This window comes from Lissotriton helveticus, chromosome 2_1 (assembly GCF_964261635.1).
Source record: "Lissotriton helveticus chromosome 2_1, aLisHel1.1, whole genome shotgun sequence".
NCBI classification, from domain to species: domain Eukaryota; kingdom Metazoa; phylum Chordata; class Amphibia; order Caudata; family Salamandridae; genus Lissotriton; species Lissotriton helveticus.
The window spans coordinates 329247665-329271625 of record NC_136059.1 but is presented as its reverse complement, the minus strand read 5'-3'; positions in this window follow the sequence as shown (position 1 = coordinate 329271625).

Here is a 23961-nt window from a genome sequence, read left to right as displayed (position 1 = left end):
CACATGAACCAAAGACTCACTGAAGAAGTATTGTATGGTGTACTACAATAAGATTAATTTGCAAAAATCTATGTGGACCTCATATACACTATATGTACACTGTTTAAATACCATTTTCTTTCAGTGCAGAAAGCAAGCAATAATAAAAGCAAAACATTCCATAAACACCGGAAAAACACTTTTTCTGTTGTTTTTAGTGGCGCGAAAATGTGTAACCATTGATAACAACTGTTTTTAAGATATTGAAAACACTGAAAAAACCCCACCAGAATTTACCAAAAATAGAAACTGAAAACAGGAAAGCCTATATATATATATATGTATATATGTATATATCTGGAGGTTACAGGGCGTCACACATCCACTCAGTCCCTTATCTCACACAGCCACTCACTCACCCATACAACTAGTCACATAGCTACTCACTCTTACCCATAAAGCCACTCACACACCCATACAGTCACTCAGACACCCAGTCACATACGGATACACACAGTTACACATTCACTCACATATTATATATTAGAAATAGTATCACTCATTAATAGTGGACAAACTATACTAATTTAGGTAATATAGTTGGTTACTATATATACTTAACACTCATAAACATTTAGAAAACTCTCACATTTAAAAAGCGATGTCATCAGTGATGTCATTTGAGATGTTAGCAGTAATGTCAGTTGTGATGTCAATGACCTTGTGATCAGTGATGTCATATGTGAGGTCATAAGCAGTGCATTGCTGGGACGTACGTTATGAATAGCTCAGGTAACTATGACTGCTGAATTTTTCTGGCTTTGTACGAGTGAAATCTGAGCCTAAGTATAATGTTCCTGTAACTTTTGTTTTTTTCAGTGAATTTCGAAAGGTTTTTTAAATTCCATTTCCTAACTATAACATCCCTGTGACCTTTGTTTTTTTTGTGACAGTACATTTCTATGTGTTTTTAAATTCTATTTCCTAACTATAACTTCGCTTTAACCTTGAGAATTTCTATGCATTTTTTTAAATGTCCTAACTGTAACCTGTAACCTTTTAGAGAGAGTGTGATTGAGTGTATGAGTGCCTCAGTCATATGATGTCACTTCCTGTGATGTTATCTGTGGGGGAGTCAAAGTGCATGTGATGTCACTGATATTTTGGTTAATTGATGCCTATGTCTGACAGATACTGGAGCTGAGTAAAGTCATAAGAGGCAACTATGGGTGTCAATTAGTCCTATGTACAATTATAAACAAGCATTTCGAAAGTCAATAGTCTGGTTGTGATGGGGGAACCCAATCAAAAAAAGCTGCACAATGCTACGTGTATGTGCTAGGAAATTAAAATGAAAACACTGGATTCTACTTGCTTTCTTGAGACCTATGGCTTCCATGAAAGTGTTCCACATGATTGAACACCTGCTAACGTTTTCTATACATGAGCTTTTTTTATTAAATACTTTTCTTTTTATGTGTTTGTGAAGATGCTCCAGCAAAGCAATTTTTGCCATAGATTGTGGGCAATAAGCTCTTATTTCACCAATGCGTGTGAGATTGTGACCTATGCAATGCAAGTGAAATTCTGACCTATCCCGATGATCTGAGTAATTTTTATCATGTTAAGTCAATGCACTGTTGTCCAGATTTGCCATTAAAAAGGATGGCAGTTATTTGTAACTTCATTTGTCAGTGATTTTTGTTGATAAACCTCATCTCTATTTTTTAAATGTATTTATTTAAAGTTTTGTATAGCGCGAACATGACCCAAGAGGGTAACAGAGTGCTTTACATAGTGTTGTGAAAGACATGGGAAGATAGCTGTGGGAGAAAAGCAGATCAATATACATCAGGTACACATGTTAGCTGGCGCCCATGAGGCTGTATCAAGTGTCAGATAGCCGACTCTACTGTGTATTCTTTCCTTCTCATGCCACACACTACTCCGCACAGAATCCTAGTGGTAATACTGCATGGCCAAGGCTGACATAGGATGTTGCTGTGGACCTAGAGGGGCTATGGTAAGAGGGGGAAAATGCAGGTCACTCCACAGGAACTGACCTGTCAGCTCTGCACGCCTTGGGAATTTTACTTATTTTCACCAGTTACTTACAGGCCTGCATGCAGAAATAAGCATGCACAAAAGTCATCCCAGAGCTTAGGGAAAAATCCTGAAAGTGAGTGCTGTACAGCGGAGTCACCTTCAATGAAGTGCTCCAGCCAGCTGGCACGAATTGCCTTAAGGAAGAGCCAGACGTGCTAGTGACATGATGGAGACGTATGTCCAATGTGAGTAAATATAAACACACGTGAAATCAAAGGTTGCACTGCCCAGTGCACTGCAAGACTGCAAGGACGAAGGGTGGCTGACAGCAGAGCTGCTTTAACCACCAAAGGGGCACAACCAGAATTAGTTTAGTGCTGGGTGGGCACAAAGTTATGCAGAGTTATCCTGACGGAGGGGCACTGACCCCTGAGGCTGATGGTTACTCTGCGTTGAGTAGATAGTCACTCTGCATGGAATAAATTGTCACTCTGTGTGGAGTAGGTGGTTACTCTCCATGGAGTAGATACTCTGCATGGAGTAGTCACTAGGCCTGGAGTAGATAGTTACTCTGCGTGGAGTAGATAGTCACTCTGCATGGTGTAGATAATCACTCATTGTGGAGTAGATAGTCACTCTTCATGGAGTAGATAGTTGCTCTGCGTGGAGTAGTCACTCTGTATGGAGTAGATACTCAGTATGGAGTAGATAGTCACTCTGCGTGGAGTAGATAGTCGCTCTGTGTAGATAGAGAATCAGAAGAGATGATGCAGTTCATGGTCTGTTTGCAAGTGTAATGTATTGGGGTGGCCTGAACCCAGACCTAGTCAGATATACTTGTTTTTGGGGGTCATGGCCCTCAGTTTTTACATAAAGGGTTCAAGGCTAGAGCAACGAGCAATGAGCTCCATCTTATTTTGAGTGTTGAAAAAGTGCTGCATCTATTTGACCCTAAAAGCATTACGGTGCTCACTGCATGTTTGGAGTAAATCCTGATTAAGGAAGAAACTGGAGTTAACGACTAAATCGGATTACGAGTTGTGCCTTAAGACCTCACTCAGAACTGTTCTCCCCACGCAGACCTCGCTAGAATTTTTTTTTAAAATATACATAGATTAAGGGGGCCAGACTGAGATGCATATGGGAGATTAATGCATAAGCACCCATTACACGTGTAATTCTCAGGTACTGGAACTTAAATCCTCTCCCAGCAAAGAAGAGTGTCCTATGAATCATGGGGTCACTGAAGTGCATGGAGAGTCACAAAACGCCCAAGTGTGTGGGGAGTGAGGGAAACACTGGAGTCCAGGGAAAGTCTGGCAATTGCTGGAGTGCTGTGTAGAGAGAATCGGGGCCGTGCTGGAGTATAGGCTTTGGTAATGAAACGCTGAAGGAGAGAGAGACAAAATATTGAGGAAAAAATATTGTGAGGCTAACCAACATATTGTGAAAGTAAGTATATATGGGTCAGTAAAGGCTTGCTGTTTTTAACTCCACATCTATGTGCCTTGAAGAAGTTAATATCCTCAAATAAGTATAGTAAACCTATATACACTTACCTTCACAATAGTCTTATTCTAGATATACATGTTTTAATAATTTGGCCCCACAATATTTTTTCCTCGGACTTCTGGTGGATACCAGGAAGAGATTTATGAGAATGTAGTAAAAAAAAAGTCAGGAATGCAGTGTTTCTCCTAACACCATGTGTGCTGTGTCACTGCTGCACATATAGTGAGAATTCACATCTGAGGCAAGGAGTCCTTCCTCAGCCCTTTGCCAGAACTAGGGGGGGGTCATTAGGATGGCGGGTGTACTTTTTCCGCCCGCCACCCTATCGGGAAACAGGACCACCTGCCATAAGGGCGGGGGTCCCGTGGGGGCAATTAGGATGCGCCCGCCACAGTGGCGGGCACATCCTGCATTCCTGTTACAATGGGCCCCCAATGTCAAAAACCGCATGCCTTTCCCAGCGCCTGCATAGTAATATGGATGGCGGTGTCTAACAGACACCGCCACCATATTAAACCCTTTTCCGCCCGGTCAACTCGTTGACCGGGCGGAAAAGCGGCAGACGGTCTATCCGTCCGCCGCAGTCCCCCGGCTGGCGGGGTCAGATCACAGGCGGATCGCCACCACCATGCGGGCGGTGGTGATCCGCCCCGTGATCCTAATGGGCCCCTTGGTTTATGTTAATGTTTGGATCATTTATATAGAGCATGCCTCCCATCAACATGACTTCTTTACAGTTGACACACAGCTGGTAGAACTATGGTTATGACTTAAGGGAACTTAGGCAACGTTTTGTGAACTGCCAACTGCAGAGGAATACCACATGCAGGTGGGGGAATGGCCTGAAGTTACAAGATAGAAGCAGTCAGAACACTGACAACTGCAAACATTTGAATCAAAGGTGTCAACGGAGAAGTCATCTGTATCTAAATGAGGAAAGTGGAAAACAAGGATTGAGACCTGGTATACCATAAATAACATTCTACAAGATCTGTTTCCAAAGAGTTTGTTCACACCTGAAGTGATCTATGGCACTGATATTAGATGTTTATATTGCAATGCAACGTGGTATTCCTTCTTTTATTGACCTTATAGAATACAAGTCTGATTGGACCTTCTAGAATTTAAACTTGGAGTGACCCATTTAAGGACAGGCTATTGTGGTATGCTGAGCCACCCGACTTGCAAGACCACGTAGACAAATAAACAGTCAAATCTTCAACAGGTGTGGTTATTGCTGCTGCGGAGTCCATGTTATTAACTGTTGTAATGCTCATGTGTTGTTAGATTTGACATAATGGCACTCAAGCTACTCATACCAAATGTTTTCATGCAATCTACAGGGAAGGACGGGTTGGTTGATATGTATTTATTTATGATTACTACGTTTAGAGAGCTATGAAGGTGTCATGGATCACTATTAGAATAATTTATCATTTGTGTCCATTGGTTATCCAGTTGTGCTGATGTGTTTTAGTTGAGAGCACTTTGTGGCAGGCATTAGATGTGATAGCTGTGTAGTCCTTATGAGTGCATCACCAACTGATGTTAACCCCTTGAGTGCTGATGACGAGGTCAGCTCGTCATGAGCTACGGCGCTCCGTGCTCATGATGAGCTGAGCTCGTCATGACCGCGTCCGTTCCGTGGAACGCTCGCATGCTGGGCTGATTCCCCTGCTGTGCTGAGCGTTCCATGGGAACGGGAGTGGCCATGACGAGCTCAGCTCGTCATGAGCACCGGAGCGGCGTAGCTCATGACGAGCTGACCTCATCATGAGCACCGGGGTGCTGTACGCGCCCCCCGCCCCCCAGCACAGCGGGGGAAACAGCCCCACACGGAAGGAGTTAATATGGCTCCATTTCTTTCTGAGCAGGACTTTGTCTGCTAGTTCCTTCCTCACATTACAAGGATTTAGTACTTGAAGCAATTATGAGTCTCGAGGTGGCACAAGAAATATCTTTTTACAGGAAGGGAAATAAAGGCTGCATCAAGGAGATGATCTGCTCGTGTATAGTTTTAGGTATTACAAAATCCTGGTGTACACTGTTTATGTTAACATAGGTTCTGAACAATGACTTTAAACCTGTGCAAAACAACATAGGTGTATCCATAGGTGTATCCTAAAACGGCTCTATCCCAATTGATAAAGTGAGATGATGCATTCCTTTATTGCTTCATATAGTGGGTCATGGTACCCATTCACATTCATCTCAACTGTTCCAGCACATCCTGGCTTCATCTTTCATGTGTCTACGGTGCCTATACCCAAGACCAGCAATGCTAAGGGGCTAGGCCTTAACGTTAAACCTAAAAATGTGTGTGTGTGTGTGTGTATATATATATATATATATATATATATATATATATATATATATTTATGCACGACCTCCGTCTCCTTTGCGCGATCGTCCTCCCACGACACCGTTTTTCAGAAACAGACACGGACCAGGTAATTCGGATGCTGTTATTTTTTATTCAGCTGTAGCCATAACGTTTTGGCACAAAGCCTTGATGCCTTGATCACATATATATATGGACATTGAGTAAATACAAGAAAAATAATCATGAATTGGATGCAAAGACAGCCAGGTATAGACAGACCTGGAAACTCGCAGTAGAGAGAATCTGCCAATAATGCATCAGACACCTTACAGACGATGAGAGTTATTCAAGATGTCAAAGCTGGAGTAATGAAGAGTAACTATTTAATAGACTAAAAAAATTACTTGCAAAATAAATTAAAAATACTTAAATGTTAAATAACTACTAAAAGATATTAATCATGCTAGGGGAAATTTGTGAAATGTCAGAAATACAGCATCTGGGGTAAGCCTTTATGGGACCCGTGAAGCATGCGATATAGCGTTCATACAAACATAAGTGACTGTGTCAATACAAAGGCTGGACGCGCGAACCCAAAAGAGCCAAAGGCTGAAGGGTGCCAAGAAAATGTGTGACCCCCTCACATCCCGTCGACAAGGTCTATAACTGCAATATCATGCAATAGAGTGTTCTGATCATTATGAACATTGTGGGCAAAAGCTAACTAGGGTAACGCCCATTCGATCACCCCCCCTTGAGGCCAGGTGGTAGTTGTAGGATCTACGCTACCTGATCTAACACCTGAGTGCAAACATAATAATATCAGTATTAGCGATTGGATGCTGGCTGGCCTGCTTGGTAGTCAAGCTTTTTCCAATCTTGAGGAACTACCACTGCAGTACCTGGAGATCAAATTCTTAGATTTGGGGTCGTGATGAATCACTGCTGGACAAGTCCTACCTCAGCCAGAAGCATCGGGTTAAACGATGGGGAATGCACATAGAATAGAAAACTTTCGGTGTGATTGCACTCCTTTAGCAATTAGATGTGGTGCTTGAACTACCAATACAGCACTGTGTTTCATAGGATGCATTGAATTGGTTGAACTATTTTTTATAATTTTTGAGTTTTAAGTATTTGCATCAGTGTTGTAAGAAATTGTTGGACTGACGTTTGTTTACATAATCTGTGTAATTTTTTTAAAGATGAAGACTCTAGTGATCAGGGTGCACAAATGTTAAATAAATTGGCACTTGTTTTGTATTGTCGCACAGTCAAATGATGTGAAGGCCAAGCTGGGCACACTTGGCAGCAGTCACTGAGCTGATCTGAATGCAATGAAAGTAAAATACAGATTGTACTGACAGGTCTGCTTCACATTAAACCCATAATAATTCAGAGAAAATCTCACATGACAATTGTATAACAAATAAAGAGAACCCTGGACAGGAACCGTGCGCAGAATCACAGACCTGAATGAAAGAAGAGAAACTGAGACAAAATATACCAATAAGATAAACAACATTTGAAAAGGTTCTGCGGTGCTGAAGGTCAAAGTAACAAATCCTTCAGTGTATCGACTTTAGAATGATGAGGGAAGGATTAATGGTGTATAAGCAAGTTCTATACATTTTTTTTATCAAATAACAATCTTATTCAGTCTTTATTTTTGGTGCCCATCAATATAATCTAATTGACATTAAAAACCTCTGGAAGTAGAAATTAGGTCTAATAAACGACACATGAACCCCCGAGCTCCTGATAAGGTAGTGATATAATGTGGATGTCAATTCCATCAATAACGGATGACATCATTCTTGCCACCTGAAGACTGTTGCTTTTTAGCAGCAAATTTGTTAGAAGAAATTGTAATAAATGTACTTGATGCCGTTCAGTTTTCTGTGCATGTCTTAGCATAACAGATGCATTTAAATAATGCTACTTTCATACATGATATTTACATGATAAGTAGCCAATCTCTTCATGTTCTGTCTCTAGCTTCCTCCTTCTGTTTCTGATTAGCTCAGGTTCTCATTTACTAGTTTCCATTTACCCCTCATGCTCCTCCTAAATATTCAGTGTTTTCTCTACTACCAAATTGAAAGTCTGAGGCACTTCCTTCTTTCCTTCTCCTGTATCACTTCTGATGCAGTTGCACAGATTCTGCTGTTTCCTTTGCCCTCACGTCCCTGCTATTCAATGGTTGTTCCTTAGCCATACTCTACACAATGAAGTGGTCATTCAATAAATCAATCAGAAAACTAAACCAAATTAAAGATTGTTTAAAAACCACATGTAGCGGTGCAGTGAAAAAGTATGGGTGTGTAAAAACGCATTTGGTTCTGTCTTTGTGATATCAGTAAAGCAAGAATGGCACAGGCCATCAAGACAATTCTATATACAATCCTATAGGGTGCATGAATTAAAGTCTAAGGTTTTTCAATCTCATTATTGGTACCAGGATCATCATCAAGACTCTTAACAATTAGTGAGACAGAGACAAGGTCACAAAGTCAGGAAGAAGGTAAGTGCAGTAATAGGGAAACTGGGGCATCCAATCAATGTGGTCTATTGGAGAAACAATGAGGGCAAACCTTGGTCAGCCTGTGCGTGACCCATGTGCATTTGGAGGAGTGCATTCTGCCGAATAAGCAGGACTGATGTTACCAGTTTACAAGCGCAGAGTGTATGAGAGCCGCAATAACCTCAGGAAATGCAGAACCCGACGTGGGTATGGAGCGATCCTAGCATGATGGCAGAAGATTCCATCACTGGTCGTCAATGTGGAGGTGTCAGTGGTCCCTAGTGAATCTTGGGCTCCCCCTGCTTTATATAGGTCTTTTTTCTCTGGTGACACGGTGGAGACATTTGCAGTTGACTCTTGAAGGACAGAAAGGGTCAAGCACAGCCTACGAGTGTTACAGGTAAGTAGCAGCGACGCATCACTGCTACTTACCTGTAACACTAGCTAGTTACTGCAGTAAGGGATTCCTTAAGCGTAGGGGAGGAGAGTAACTCAGCGGTAGGAAACAGGCCTAGGAGGTTCCAGTGGAAACTATTGGGCAGAACCTGGAGGGGATATAAAAGGTTAACTTACCGAATGCAGCTGAGAGGAAAATTAAAGCACACAAGTAGCCAACCCTTTTACCCCAGCACTGTGATGTAAGAGTTAGTTTGGATGACTTTCAACCTATCACATCCATTTGGAATCAAAAGCAGCGGGGTGTTGCTCTTGCAGTAGGAAGAAATACCATTAACTAAACAAACAAAAATACCTTTTACCTGCCAAGTGCCTCATTTCTTGCTCCGGTTCCCAATACTCCTCAACGCGTGTTTACAAAAATGAGTTTTTTTGGGAGTTGTAATCTTTCTTTTTTGCTGTAGAACAGAAGATTGCACAATTCTGTTTCTGAAGCATGTAGAAAAGTTTGCTGAAATTCCTATGAGAGAGTGCCTTGCTTGGGTGAGTATGCGTGGTCTGTGGGTGCCTCTTTTTGTTACAGGCGTAAAACAGCCCGATTTTGAAGTCACAGTGCGCTACCCTGTTTTTGTGCCCATTGCAGTATACCTTGTACTGCATGTTGTTTATATTTTCGTTGATATTTGCTTGGTTAATTTGTTCTTCTCTGTTTAACCCCGTCAATGCTGCCGTCGACCATTGGCCGACGGCAACGCTACCTCGCTGGGGCTGCCGTCGACCAATGGCTGACGCAGCCCCGCCCGTTTTGCGGAAGTGCTGCACTTCCGCAAAATCGCGGGTGCAGTAGAGGGGTGAAGTGTACAGATATTTTATTGCGTTGTTTAATGCACCAAAATGGCTCATCTACAAATGTTGAATTAGTTTTATTACTGCTCTGAAGATATTTCCTATGCAAGACAACTCCAACAGTTTTACTATAATAGCAATATATCCATATATTTTATATGGATTATTGGATTGAAAGGAAGGCAAATGTACCTGAGAGATAAGCCTAGGTGAAATGTATATCATTCAAGTGTAATTTGTGAATTTGCTCATGAGGCCACTGCAGAGCACCAAATGGCTGGAGCACTTGTTCCAGTTTCTAGTTGTCACAACCACTTTCAGTGGGCCGTGAGGCACACAGGAACTACTGAGCACAACCGGTGGTTGAGGCCTTTTACTCCTGATGCTCTGGGGCCCGTCAAAGTATGGATCCAGAGCAACTGGGCCGAGTACCCCTTCTACACTTGACTCTCATTGGTAGCTGTGTTCAAGCACTCTGGACTCCCTCGAGGGGATGCTAGAGATACAGGTAAGTGAACACGACTCACAAAGTGCAAAGAGTTCAAGCAATAAATTGATGTCATGCCCAATACTCGCCAACAAATACTGGGAAGAGAAACAACACGCTCACTCAGGGTACTAACACCCCCAGAAGATGTAATATTCAGAATAAATGTCACCACCCAGTCTAAAGATCCAGGATGGAACTTTAAATGACAATGTATTTGAAGGAGAAGAAACTTTCTGGATAAACTTTTTACCTGGTGCAACCTCTCTCTTTGTGAAGTATTTTGATTTTCTTCCACATTCTCTCTTTATTTCTCTAACCTTAACCCCATCGCTGCGGGGCTAATTCACGCACGGTGCGGGGGGGGAGTGGGGCCGCGCGGTGGCCGCGCGTGGCGCCGCGGCGCTGAAGACGAGCTCGGCTCGTCATGCAGCACGGTGGCCGTGTGCTGAAGACGAGCTGAGCTCGTCATGGCCACGCCCGCTCAATGGAACGCCCAGCACAGCGGGGTAATTATTCCCGCGTGGGCTTTCCGCGGAGGTCATGACGAGCTCAGCTCGTCATCAGCACACGGCCACAGCAAGAGATTAATAGATCTCACAGCTGTGATGCTGGATTGTATTGAGTTGTTTCTTAGATTTTCTCTGCATTATTCCAGAAAGGTTGGTAATCTTTCAGTGGCTAGAATGTTTACGTCACCAATGATAATATATAATAGTAATCCTAATAGGGTTTACCCTGCACTGATAATAATCTAAGCAAAGATGTATTTCACCACCATCAATATATTTTGTTTCTCGGGTCGGACGAGCACCTGGTCACACTGTGGCACATTAATTATTCACATCATAGATTGTCCTCTACGTTCACTGGTGTCGCTTGCCACTGTGCGAACGGCAGAGCGCAATCAGTTCTTAAGTAGACTGTAAGTGGCCTGCACTTTCATTAGCACAAGTGTGAATGAGGTTTCCCAAACCAGCTCTGATGAATGAGTCCTAAGGAAACAAACTGGGTATCTTGAGAAAAAGAAAAAATCTTTCTGAGGAAGTTACCCCCCCCGTGTTGCTTCGTAAACTCCAAGATCTGTGGTTGACAGCTTTACAGAGAAGAGCCCCAAAATATATTACAGAGCCCTTGAGAGAGAAAGACTTTGATTGTCATTTTGACTGAAGCATTCACTTGGTATAACCAAATACTAATATCACAATGTTAAAAAAAGTTCTAGGGTGCCAATTTTTAAATGGGTTTAAAAACTCATTAAAAAGACATTAAGTACCATTAACCTTAATGAGAGTCAGCATATTTATCTGCTTATCTAACAATCATATTTGAGTGTTCTATAAACCTCTAAATCTGTGTATTTAAGATGCTTATTACTATCCACTGTGCACTGCTCCTTCCAGCTAAGTTTGTGTCACTTAAATCCCCATCCATACATTACGCCCGGCAGCACTGATCTGTGCGAATTTCTTTCTAACATGATGGTTTATGAAATACGAGTTGCACAGTTGTGCATTCATTTAGAAATATTATAAAATATCAGACGTGCATAAAGAACATATGTTAGCAGAGGGTTTACATATTTGAAAGTGTTACATAAGATAGATTTATGCAGGGTCAACGTGCTAAGGGATTCCAAAAACTAACTAAGAAAAACAAAAGGACCAGAGCATGAAAATACATCACAAGAAGTGCAGCAATTTAGGATGATTGATGTGAGAACACCTAATAAGAACCATGATCAGATAATAAGAGATCTCATTAAGTATGCTAATATCACCACTTATTTCCACTCGTTTTTTTATGCTTGTCTGCTTTACTCATTTGTTCCATTATTGTGTTATTTGTTTCGAATACCTCAGCATAAAGCATGGGGCATCCATATTTTTCAGATGTAAATCTCCTGTTTCTAAATTCAGTGGGCCTCAATATAAGTGCCCCAGAACACTGATGGTGCCAGTAGCAGAAACACCAGCACCATCAGGAATGACTTCGGCAACCGGTTATTTTTCCTGGGGGATATTACTGGGGGATATCCATGGGTGAATGAGGATTTACTCTGGAAATCAGACAGAAATTGTTGCCAGAGCAGAAAGAGAAAGCAGATGTACAAGATGGAATTTTATGGGTTAAAATGGAGGGGGGCATAATTCGTTGTGTATATATAACACATAGCACTTTAAATGTGAATTTCACTGCAGGCACAAGCTGGATATAGAAACCACAATGAATCCCAGGTGCAATTTTCAACGGAATGTTGAAAGTGTCTATCCATCAATCGATCTAAATATTTGTGCCAGGAACACTACACAATAAGAAGTGAGTTATCCAGTAGATAGGGTAGCATGACCTGGGTAATTAATGTCAGATGTAGCAGATCTGTGGTTGGCTTCAGCACGTAAAGGAATAGGAATGTGTGCCACCTGAATCGTAGAAGTTTTGAACAACTCCACCATCTGCACACAAATAAGGCAGAGAACTACAAAGAGAGAGTGGACATTACTTTTCCCCTTACTGGTGGCTTTGAAGGAGATGCTGCACAGAAACTGAGTAGGGAGATTACTAATAGTACATTGCTGGACCAAACGTCTAGATTTCGTAGGGTGAGGAAGAGTCAGAGAGCAGGACCAAATTACCCAGCTGTTCTATTTGTACTTTTAGGCCATTATAGGGGAACGCACGGAATGTGCCTATAGCCTTCAAATGTCCGTTGTGCTTTCCAGCTACTGCCATTTTATTAAATAATTCCAACTTACAAACTATATAGGTGCATGTGTATATATATGTATGTATCCCAAAAGTTTCCTCCAGAAGAAAGAGCAGAAGCCTCAAGGGGGACTGTAAGGAAACACCTGTATTGAAATAAATGCGGCATAACGCATTTCGGCCCTTAACCGGCCTTTCTAGGATGCCTAAGTGTCAGGAGGCATAGGAACACCTAGATTTAAATGTCCAGCAGCTTCCCCATTGGAGGAGTCCCGCTCCGCCCTTTCTCCAAATGTTTGCTCACCCATCCATACTTCGTAGGAACTACGGGTCCCAGGATGCATCTGTACTCCCGGTAGGTGCTGCAGAAGGGGTTATGCTGTACAAATGGAATCGCGGGGTGCCGGGCAAATTATGGTGATCCACAAATGCCAATGTCCTGCTTGTGTAGTTTTTCTCGGTGTATCCTCAGGTCTCCAAACACCGCTTCAGCCCCGCAATCCAGGCAATCAATTACGGTGGAGGCAGGAGTGACAGTACATCCCGCTCTACATCTCGCTGCCGTCTGATGTTCTGGAGAGTGAGGCGGGCCACAGAACTTCCGATACCTCGGAACCCAAACAATTATGCAATCGCAGCCGCCAGTAATATCCGTGGCCAACTTAAAGAAGCAGGGGCCTCTGAATCACATCGCTGGCTGCCGTGAAGAATATCCCAAAAGTCTCCTCCAGAAGAAAGAGCAGAGGCCTCACGGGGGACTGTAAGGAAACACCTTTATTGAAATAAATGCGGCATAATAAATTTCGGCCCTTAACCAGCCTTCTTCGGAGCCTAAGTGTCAGGAGGCATAGAAACACCTAGATTTAAATATCCAGCAGCTTCCCCATTGGGGGAGTCCTGCTAAGCCCTTCCCCAAATGTTTGCTCACCCATGCATACTTCGTAGGAACTACGGGTCCCAGGATGCATCTGTACTGTCGGTAGGTGCTGCAGAAGGGGTTATGCTGTCCAAATGGAATCGTGAGGTGCCGGGCAAATTATGGTGATGCACAAATGCCAATTTCCTGCTTGTGTAGGTTTTCTCGATGTAACCTCAGGTCCCCAAACACCGCTTCAGCCCCGCAATCCAGGCAATCAATTACGGTGGAGGCAGGAGTGACAGTGCAACCCGCCCTATATCTCGCCGCCGTTTGATGTTCTGGAGAGTGAGGCGCGCCACGGAACTTCTGATACCTCGGAACCCAAACAATTCTGCAACTGCAGCCGCCAGTAATGTCTGTGGCCAACTTAAAGAAGCAGGGGCCTCTGAATCACGTGGCTGGCTGGTGTGAATAATATCCCAAAAGTATGTGTGGGTATATATATATATATTCACTGAAAAAACCATAGGTTATAGACCATATATAGTTAGGAATTAGCATTTACAAAACCTTGAAAATTCACTGAAAAAACCATAGGTTATAGACCATATATAGTTAGGAATTAGCATTTAAAAAACCTTATTTTACTCACACAAAACCATTGAAATTCCATATATAGTTAGTTGCACTAACTATATATTGCGCACCCGCAATCCACTGCTGATGATGTCACATATTACATCATTCATGACATGGTCAGTGACATCACTGATGACATCACTGATGACATCTCAAATGAGATCACTGATGACATCACTGATGACATCATCCATTGACTGTGTGTTTCTGTAAAGTTTAAATATGTTTTACATATTGAAAAATGAGTAGATGTAGAAGTGCCTAAATAAAAGATTTAGTAGGTGCGTGACTGACTTTATGAATGAGTAAGTGATTAAATGTGTCTCACTGAGTGCATGGGTTAGTGACTAAACTGTCTTAGTTTGTGCATCATTATGTCTGTTGTTCTGTAAAGTGCTGCATGTGTTGATCAGTAGCTATATGAGTAACTATATGGGTTATTGATTGATTGTCCAAGTATTTGTATGGGAGACTGAGTGTGTGTGTGGCTGGCTGGGAGATGTCTGACTCTGTGCAGATCAATGTGTTCTTGTATCAATGATTGTATAAGAGAGTAAGTATGTGTTAGTATATGTTTGAAAATGTAAGGTACTCTATGTTTAACTGTATAGATTAGAAAATGGAAGTGTGATTGATTCTTTACAGGACTGACTAGGTGTGTGAGTAACTCCATGGATCAGTGGCAGAGTGTGAGTGTCTGTATAGGTGTATGAGTGCATATGATAGTGTTGTAAAGATGAGTGATTGTATGTATGAATGATTGTATGGGTGAATGAGTGAATGTGTGTGTAGACGAAGGAATCAGTGAGTGCGTATGTAGTAACTAGTATTGGTGTGTCAATGGTTTAAAAAATTATATTCTGTATTTAACACTGGGTGTAACAGAGGTTATATTAAAGTGTGAGGAGATGCATTGTATTGTCACATGAATGATATCATCAGTGATGTGACCATTGATGTCAAATGAGATGTCATCAGTGATGTCATTTCAGATGTCATCAGTGATGTCATCAGGGATGTCATTTGAGATGTTATCAGTGATGTCATTTGAGATGTCATCAGTGATGTCATCAGTGATGTCATTTGAGATGTCATCAGTGATGTCATCAGTGATGTCACTGACCATGTCATGAATGATGTAATATGTGACATCATCAGCAGTGGATTGCGGGTGCGCAATATATAGTTAGTGCAACTAACTATATATGGAATTTCAATGGTTTTGTGTGAGTAAAATAAGGTTTTTTAAATGCTAATTCCTAACTATATATGGTCTATAACCTATGGTTTTTTCAGTGAATTTTCAAGGTTTTGTAAATGCTAATTCCTAACTATATATGGTCTATAACCTATGGTTTTTTCAGTGAATTTCAATGGTTTTTTAATAGCAAATATCATAAGCTGTCGAATGTCAAGTACGTGGTAAGTGAAAACATTTTCGTGTTTATGCACACTGATCTGCTTTGAATTGTGCCCCCCCCCCTCATTTCTATTAGGAGTACTCTCTCTTTGCAGATAGTGAAAGGTAGTTAACGCAGGCCTTTGCCCCCGTTGTAATCCGTCGTGCCTGCTTCTCTCTCCATTTGATTGATTGTTATCCAAGTATTTACTGCTTTAGAATTAGTTCTCTTTGGTTCATTCTCTATTTGCAAACAAACACAGAGTCGCAATACTCTGTTTAGTCTTTGCAGATAACGAAAAATCGTGTAAAAAAAAAGAAAAGGAATCGAGCAAAATCAGTAGGCCACTAATGGGATCTCTTTTTGACCTCGCTAAAATAGAAACATTAGGAACAACCCCTCATGACAAATACAAAACTAGTGAGATGAACTGAACTCCACACAATGATGGCTGCAAAACAGCTCGGCTCCGCCACCCACCCCACCCAAAATAACGATAAAGAGCGGCTGCCATGATTGGTTGCGGAATGGCCACGACGGAGCTACGAAATGGTGCTGCTCTCATGCTAACCCCAGCTTCAGTCTGAAACATCCAGAAACACTGTAGACTACCAATTCGATCAGTTCCGGTAGCGCCCCAATGTAACCCGGTAGAGAAGAACTAGCCCTCCCCTCTTTGACTGATGGTTCTTGTTGCCTGTCCCTTCTGTTGTCATTTAACAGAACTATTTAGCCTGCTGAAAGGGGTTGTGTTCCGACCGCTGGTTGGTGGAGACATTTTGACTATATTCTGGACCTGCGTTGTCGCGTAATGCGTCATATGACGCGCCGCGTTAGCGCATCCGGAAGTCATCCGGGGCGCGCAGCGCGTAACGTAAGCATAACAAGTCATGTGACTTGTTAATAAAACTTTTCATTGGTTCATTTTACTTTTCTTATTGTAATGATGAAAGGCTTGGTCATATGACCTAAAAATTACGCTTTTCATTACTTCCGAACATTATTTTTTCTTAAATATATGTTATAATGTTCCAGGCTAATGTACTTTCCCGGAAATTTTACAACTGTCCTGCAAGTAAAATATATTCTTTTTTCGAGAAAAAGAGCGTTTCTTCGTCCCATGACGGAGCCGTTGAGCAAAAGAGGGTCGACCTGCTGTCTTAGTCGCCGATACGCCTGAATATGAGATTCTTATCGATCACTTTATGTTGCAGGAATAGAAAACACAACAGCCCTTGACCATTTATCTTTACTGCGTTCCTTCGTATTATACCTTTTACCCTTCATGTAATTGGTCTGCTTTATTTCACTTGCCTTTTAATGATTCTAAAACAGTCACTATTATTAAAAACTTTACCAATGTATATACTACTACCATGTTTTCTTTTAAAAACCTTTATTGTGAAAATGTCATTATACAAATACGAGCCTATAACCACGTGGGCCTGCCACGGAGCAAACTGTAATCGTATATGATGAATAGACATTTACACTGTAGAGGAACGTAACGGGCGGGCCATTAGGTTGCAAGAACTAAGGTGTCTAACAGTTACGGAATCGGTGGACGTACATTTTATAATTAAAATACGACAGGGCCAGTTACAATAAAATTATCTAGATATACATTTGCGGGCAAGTACCATGGGTGACGTTAATTTGAACTTTCAACAGTACAGTAATCAATAACACATCAGAACTTAATATCAATAGGGATGTCGAAATATTCAATCAATTCTCGTCCCCGCCCGCCATGTGCTTCAAAACTGCATACGTATCTCGTGATTTCAAGGTTCTGCAACCAGTACACAACAAGGAGTTACGAGTCCCATTTATTCCGGCGCCATTTTGGGCGAGGACGGGCAGGTCCAGGATATAGTCAAAATGTCTCTACCAACCATCGACTATGATGATGTTCATATGCTGTATTTATTAGAGTAACACTCATCTGTCTACATGAAATTAATTTGCCACAATCTAAACATGTCATTTTAATCTTTCCAAAGTTCTTCTAAATATTTGGGACCGTTTCCCTTGCCTCTGAAGCTCTCAGTGCCACTTCTTTGATGAATGTACTAGCAGGTCAGGGGTTCTCCTCCAAATCTTTCTTTTATGCAGCACTATAATTAATTGGTGCCACCTCTCCATATGACGATGCATGGTATAGTTACCACAACTATATTTTTTTCGGTTCCTCTGGAGAGTTCATCGTGGCAGATGAAGCGTGTAACGTACCGGGCATTTACCTTTTTTTGCATGTACAGGAAATGAAAAAAAAATCGAGCGTCCGAGTTCTAAGGTGTCCCAGGGCCATTTTAGTGGACCAGGCCCAAATCCAAAGAACAGGCCGCCATTTTGAGAGTCCTCTTGCAGCCGCCTGTCGCTGTAGCATCAAGAGCAGCCGAAACTCAGCTGAATGGCAACTGAAACGGTAAAGGGGCGCCCCACTACAGCAGACGAGCCTCCACCTAGGAAGGCCCATTCACGCCGGCTCCCCCCCCCTTCGGGCACCCCACGCCGTTATTCGGAGCAGTATTGTAGGATGGCCACACCAGTGCGGCAACTTGCTAGACATCACCTCGGTGGTAACCGAATCTCAACGCCTTGTGGTGTCTTCTATTCAGAAAACATTGTTATGCTGCCTTCGACCTATTCGCCGCAAGTGCGCACACAACTCAACTGCATAGCTTGCTAGACACCACCTCGGTGCCATCCAGATCTCGGAATGTCAGCACCTTTTGGTGTCTTCTCTTCAGAAAATATTGTTGCGCTGCCTTTGGCCCCATTCGCACATCAGTCCGCTACTGACGCCATCTCACAGGCTAATGGGGCGCCCCACGCCGACTTTCAGCATTGTAGAATGACCACACCAGTACAGCAACTTGCTAGACATCACCTCGGTGCCATCCGGATCTCGGCGCCCCACTGCAGATGAAGTGCCTTTCAACTATGAAACCACCACGGTGACATCCGGATCTTGGCGCGTTGTGCTGCCTTCGGCCTATTCGCACATCGGTCCGCTACTGACGCCATCTCACAGGCTAATGGGGCGACCCACGCTGAGTTTCAGCATTGTAGGATGACCACACCAGTACAGCAACTTGCTAGACATCACCTCGGTGCCATCCGAATCTTGGCATCTCAACGCCTAGTGGTATCTTCCATACAAAAAATATTGTTACGCTGCCTTTGGCCCCATTCGCACATCAGTCCGCTACTGACACCATCTCACAGGCCAACAGGGCGCCCCACGCCGACTTTTACCATTGTACGATGGCCACACCAGTGCCACAACTTGCTAGACACCACCTCGGTGCCATCCGGATCTTGGCATCTCAGCGCCTTGTGGTGTCAGTCAGAAAATATTGTTGCGCTGCCTTTGGCCCCATTCGCACATCAGTCCGCTACTGACACCATCTCACAGGCCAACAGGGCGCCCCACGCCGACTTTTACCATTGTACGATGGCCACACCAGTGCCACAACTTGCTAGACACCACCTCGGTGCCATCCGGATCTTGGCATCTCAGCGCCTTGTGGTGTCTTCAAATCAGAAAATATTGTTGCGCTGCCTTTGGCCCCATTCGCACATCGGTCCGCTACTGACGCCATCTCACAGGCCAACGGGGCGCCCCATGCCGACTTTCAACATTGTAGGATGGCCATAGAAGTGCGACAACTTACTAGACACCACCTCGGTGCCATCCGGATCTTGGCGCGTTGTGCTGCCTTCGGCCTATTCGCACATCGGTCCGCTACTGACGCAAACTCACAGGCCAACGGGGCGCCCCACGCCGACTTTCAGCATTGTTGGATGGCCACACCAGTGCGGCAACTTACTAGACACCACCTCGGTGCCATCCGGATCTTGGCGCGTTGTGCTGCCTTCGGCCTATTCGCACATCGGTCCGCTACTGACGCAAACTCACAGGCCAACGGGGCGCCCCACGCCGACTTTCAGCATTGTAGGATGGCCACACCAGTGCTGCAACTTGCTGGACACCACCTCGGTGCCATCCGGATCTTGGCGCGTTGTATTGCCTTCGGCCTATTCGCACATCGGTCCGCTACTGACGCCGCCTCACGTGCCAACGTATTTTCTCCGCATTTTATACCCTATGCCGCATAACAGGTCATGTGACTTGTTTATAAAACTTTTCATTGGTTCATTTTACTTTTGGTTTCCTAATGATGGAAGGCTTGATCATATGACCTAAAAACAACACTTTTCATTGGATGAAAACTTTTTTTTTTTCCCAAACGATGAAAGCCCCACCTTGTTTCTGGATGTTTCAGACTAAACTGGCGTCAGCATGAGAGCACCACCATCTCGTAGCTCCGTCGTGGTCATTCCGCGAGCAATCATGGCAGCCGCTCCCCACCAGAAGCCTGCAGGAGTCGGGGCCCCCAAAACTTTTGATGAATTCTCAAGGCGGAGGGGACGCTTTCGAGAATGGGGTCCAAGACCTAGCAGACAAGCGTCCGATTTCCAAGGTGTCCCAGGGCCATTTCAGTGGACCAGGCCCAAAAAGGAAAGAGCCTGCCGCCATTTTGAGAGTCCTGTGACAGCCGCCTATCGCTGCACCGCAAGAGTGGGCGCAACTCAGCTGAATGGCGGCTTTTGACACAGTGGACCAAAAACGGACGGAATGGCAACTGAAACGGTAAAGGGGCGCCCCACTACAACAGATGACACTCTACCTGGAGAGGCCCGTTCACGCCGCCTCCCCCGGGGCGCCCCACGCCGTTATTCGGAGCAGCATTGTAGGATACCAAAACCAGTGCGGCAACTTACTGGACATCACCTTGGTGCCATCGTTCTGCTGCCTTGGAACTATTCGCACAACAGTTTGCTACTGATGACCCACCCCCCTCGACGCCCCACGCCGTTATTTGCTGGGTGGCAACTTACTAGACATCACTTTCGTGTCATCTAGATTTCGGCGCGTTCTGCTGCCTTGGAACTATTCGCACAACAGTTTGCTACTGATGACCCACCCCCCGCGACGCCCCACGCCGGAAATCTGGACGTTGTGCTGCGTTGGGACTATTCGCACAGCCGACCGCTACTTCGTTGTTTTTCCCTAAAAATTTTTATATGTTATTACTATTTTTTTTTTCTTGTATATATTTATAAATTATTAAAGTTTTATAATCTTACTACTTTGTCGGAGTGCTATATATTTTTAATGTGACACATAATTGTAAAAACTTTGATGTACAAAGAGTCATCCCTGGAATCTTCCGCTTCACGCTCGGTCCCCTCCCCAATCACAATACAGGATGGTTTTCAGATAATAGCAACGCTTCTGCTGTGACGGATCTCATCGAGTGTGGGCCTTGATCTACTATAACTCCTTTGAAGAGGGGTGATTCTTTACAGCTGTGGCCATAAACTACATCTGCAGGGCTAGCTGATAGCCTAGGACCGGCCTGGACAATCGGACACAGAGGAAAAGGAGTGTCAGAGGGTGCGGTAGTGAATAGGGCGAAAGGGAGGTGTCGGGCGGGCACAGGGTGTGATTCTCAGGGAAGAGCAGCGCAGATGGGGGGAGGTTTATTACCCATGCATAAGACAGAGAGCGGGGGTGACCACTGCCTGGGTGAGATGCTTGCGAGGGTGGGGAGCCATGCTAAGGATCGACAGCGTGCACCGAGTGGGTCTGGTCAAGGCATCTAAAATGGCTGCCGTGCACGACAAAAGTGTGGCATTTGAAAAAAGACAAGATGGCGCAGACAATGTTTTTCAACACTTCCTGATTTCCTTCGAATCGAACGTTAACAGACGTTGGGGCATATTACCAAAGTTAAGCGATATTTATCCCTAACGATGCATTGCAAAGATTTTTTTACCGTCAGAAATTATCGCAGATAAACCTTGCTATTATCAAGGTTTATCGCAAATACGATAAAAAACGACCGCAATGCATTAATATCGCTGAAAACTCAGCGATATTCATGCATTACCGAGCTAATGCTCTTAGCCATGTTATCCACCTCCCATTGGATAACATGGCTAAGAACTGCTCAGGGCAGCTGTTACTTTTTGGAGATATTCGCGCTTATCTCGAATATTTCCAAAAGTTGATAATAGGAGATAGCGATGTTAGCGACTGTTTCCAGTCGCTAACATCTTGGCATGCCCACTTTGCATGTCATTAGTGATAAATATCACTCACATGCAAAGTGGGGCCCAAGATGGTCGCTATCTCCTACTAGCCGTCGCTAACTGGTGTTAGCAACAGCTAGGTAATACAGATATAATTTTATCTAAGCGGAGCGCTGTTACAGATATATATCTTGTTTTTGAACGTTAATTTCTCAAAATGCACTGAAGCACATATATTGAGACCTAGCAAAGGCACATCGGGCTACCAGTCCCTAATATTTTACCAAGTTTCGTGCAAATCCATTCAGCCGTTCGATTATTATTATTTTTTTTTTTTTTTGCCCCGCGGGGCCCTTTTAAAACCTCCACATCAAACCTAGGGGGTCAGCGAGGATCTACTATGCCCCCTTATGGTCATTTGCCCCTTCGCTTTGGCCTCCTCTTGTCTCTCGATCCTACCGAGAGACAAGATGGCGGCCGCTACGGACTGTTTGAAATGTTTACAGACACCGGAGAGCCAATCAGCTTCGCTTCGCAAAGCTCCGTAACACGAAAAGTACGCGAAGCGGTGCGCTGTTACAGATATATATCTTTTTTTGAACGTTAATTTCTCAAAATCCACTGAAGCACATATATTGAGACCTAGCAAAGGCACATCGGGCTACCAGTCCCTACAATTTTGCCAAGTTTCGTGCAAATCCATTCAGCCGTTCGATTATTATTATTATTATTTTTTTTTGCCCCGCGGGGCCCTTTTAAAACCTCCACATCAAACCTAGGGGGTCAGCGAGGATCTACTATTCCCCCTTATGGTCATTTGCCCCTTCGCTTTGGCCTCCTCTTGTCTCTCGATCCTACCGAGAGACAAGATGGCGGCCGCTACGGACTGTTTGGAATGTTGACAGACGCCGGAGAACCAATCAGCTTCGCTTCACAAAGCTCCGTTGCGCGAAAAGTACGCGTCCTGGAGCGCTGCCCGGTCCGCTGTTACAGATATATATCTTTTTTTAAACGTTAATTTCTCAAAATCCACTGTAGCACATATATTGAGACCTACAAAAGGCACATCGGGCTACCAGTCCCTACAATTTTGCCAAGTTTCGTGCAAATCCATTCAGCCGTTCGGGCTAAAAGTGAGGCCAACCGCCCTATGGAAAACTCAATGTTAAAAACACGTTTTGGGACCCCCCTTTTTTCTCGACCCCCCCTGGACGAACCCCCCCCCAATTTTCAGGGGCTGCTCAGAAACAAAATGTGCCATTTTCCTGAAAATTTCAGCCAATTCAGTCCACAAACGCCAAAGTTATTAGACATAGAATTTTCAAAAAAACCCATAGAGCAAAAATCCTAACTATATATACCTACTGGCGACCGCCAGTAGGTAATATATATATATATATATATATATATATATATATATATATATATATATATATAGATAGATAGATAGATATATATATATGTTAAACAATGGACCACCCTTATGAAGACGCACTCACAAGCGGCATCTTGACGGCACCCAGCGCTTCCTTTATTCAATAAAATTGTTGTTGCCTAATGCGTTTCAGAGCATGTCAGCTCCTTGGTTACAGGCATTTCAGCATGGAGGAACAGTAAATCAAGGGGGGGGGGCATTGCCCAGCACGTTCTTTTGTAGCGCCCTCCATTAGGCAGCAGATATTAGCAGCTTGTGTTGCATGCTGGTACTTGAAGTGTTCGTACATTCCTATAGTAGGTTACAAGCCTCCTTTGTTTGCATTCAATACTTTTAGTAAGTTCCGTTCCTCCATGGTATTTACGAAATTAATCATTGCCCTCCAGTGGGCTTAGAATCAAGGGCACGCCGTATTGCGGTATAAGCCTTCTTCCGCTTTTGCCATTCTGGAGACTGTGCAAGGTTCTTTGTCTCCATGGTCCCCTTCATTGTCAGCGGGGCAGTGCAATCGTAGGAGCTGTAGGTCAGCCCACAAACACACAGCAGGACAGTCCTTTCTCTTCAGTCTTCCAGCTTTCTCCTTGTCAGAGGTTCCTTCTTGATTCCAGGATGATCTAATTTTCTGTAGTCTGGGGTCCTGTACTTATACCCCAAAAAGTCTTTGTTTCCTTTGTGCAGGATGACTCTGAGCTCGGTCTGAACCA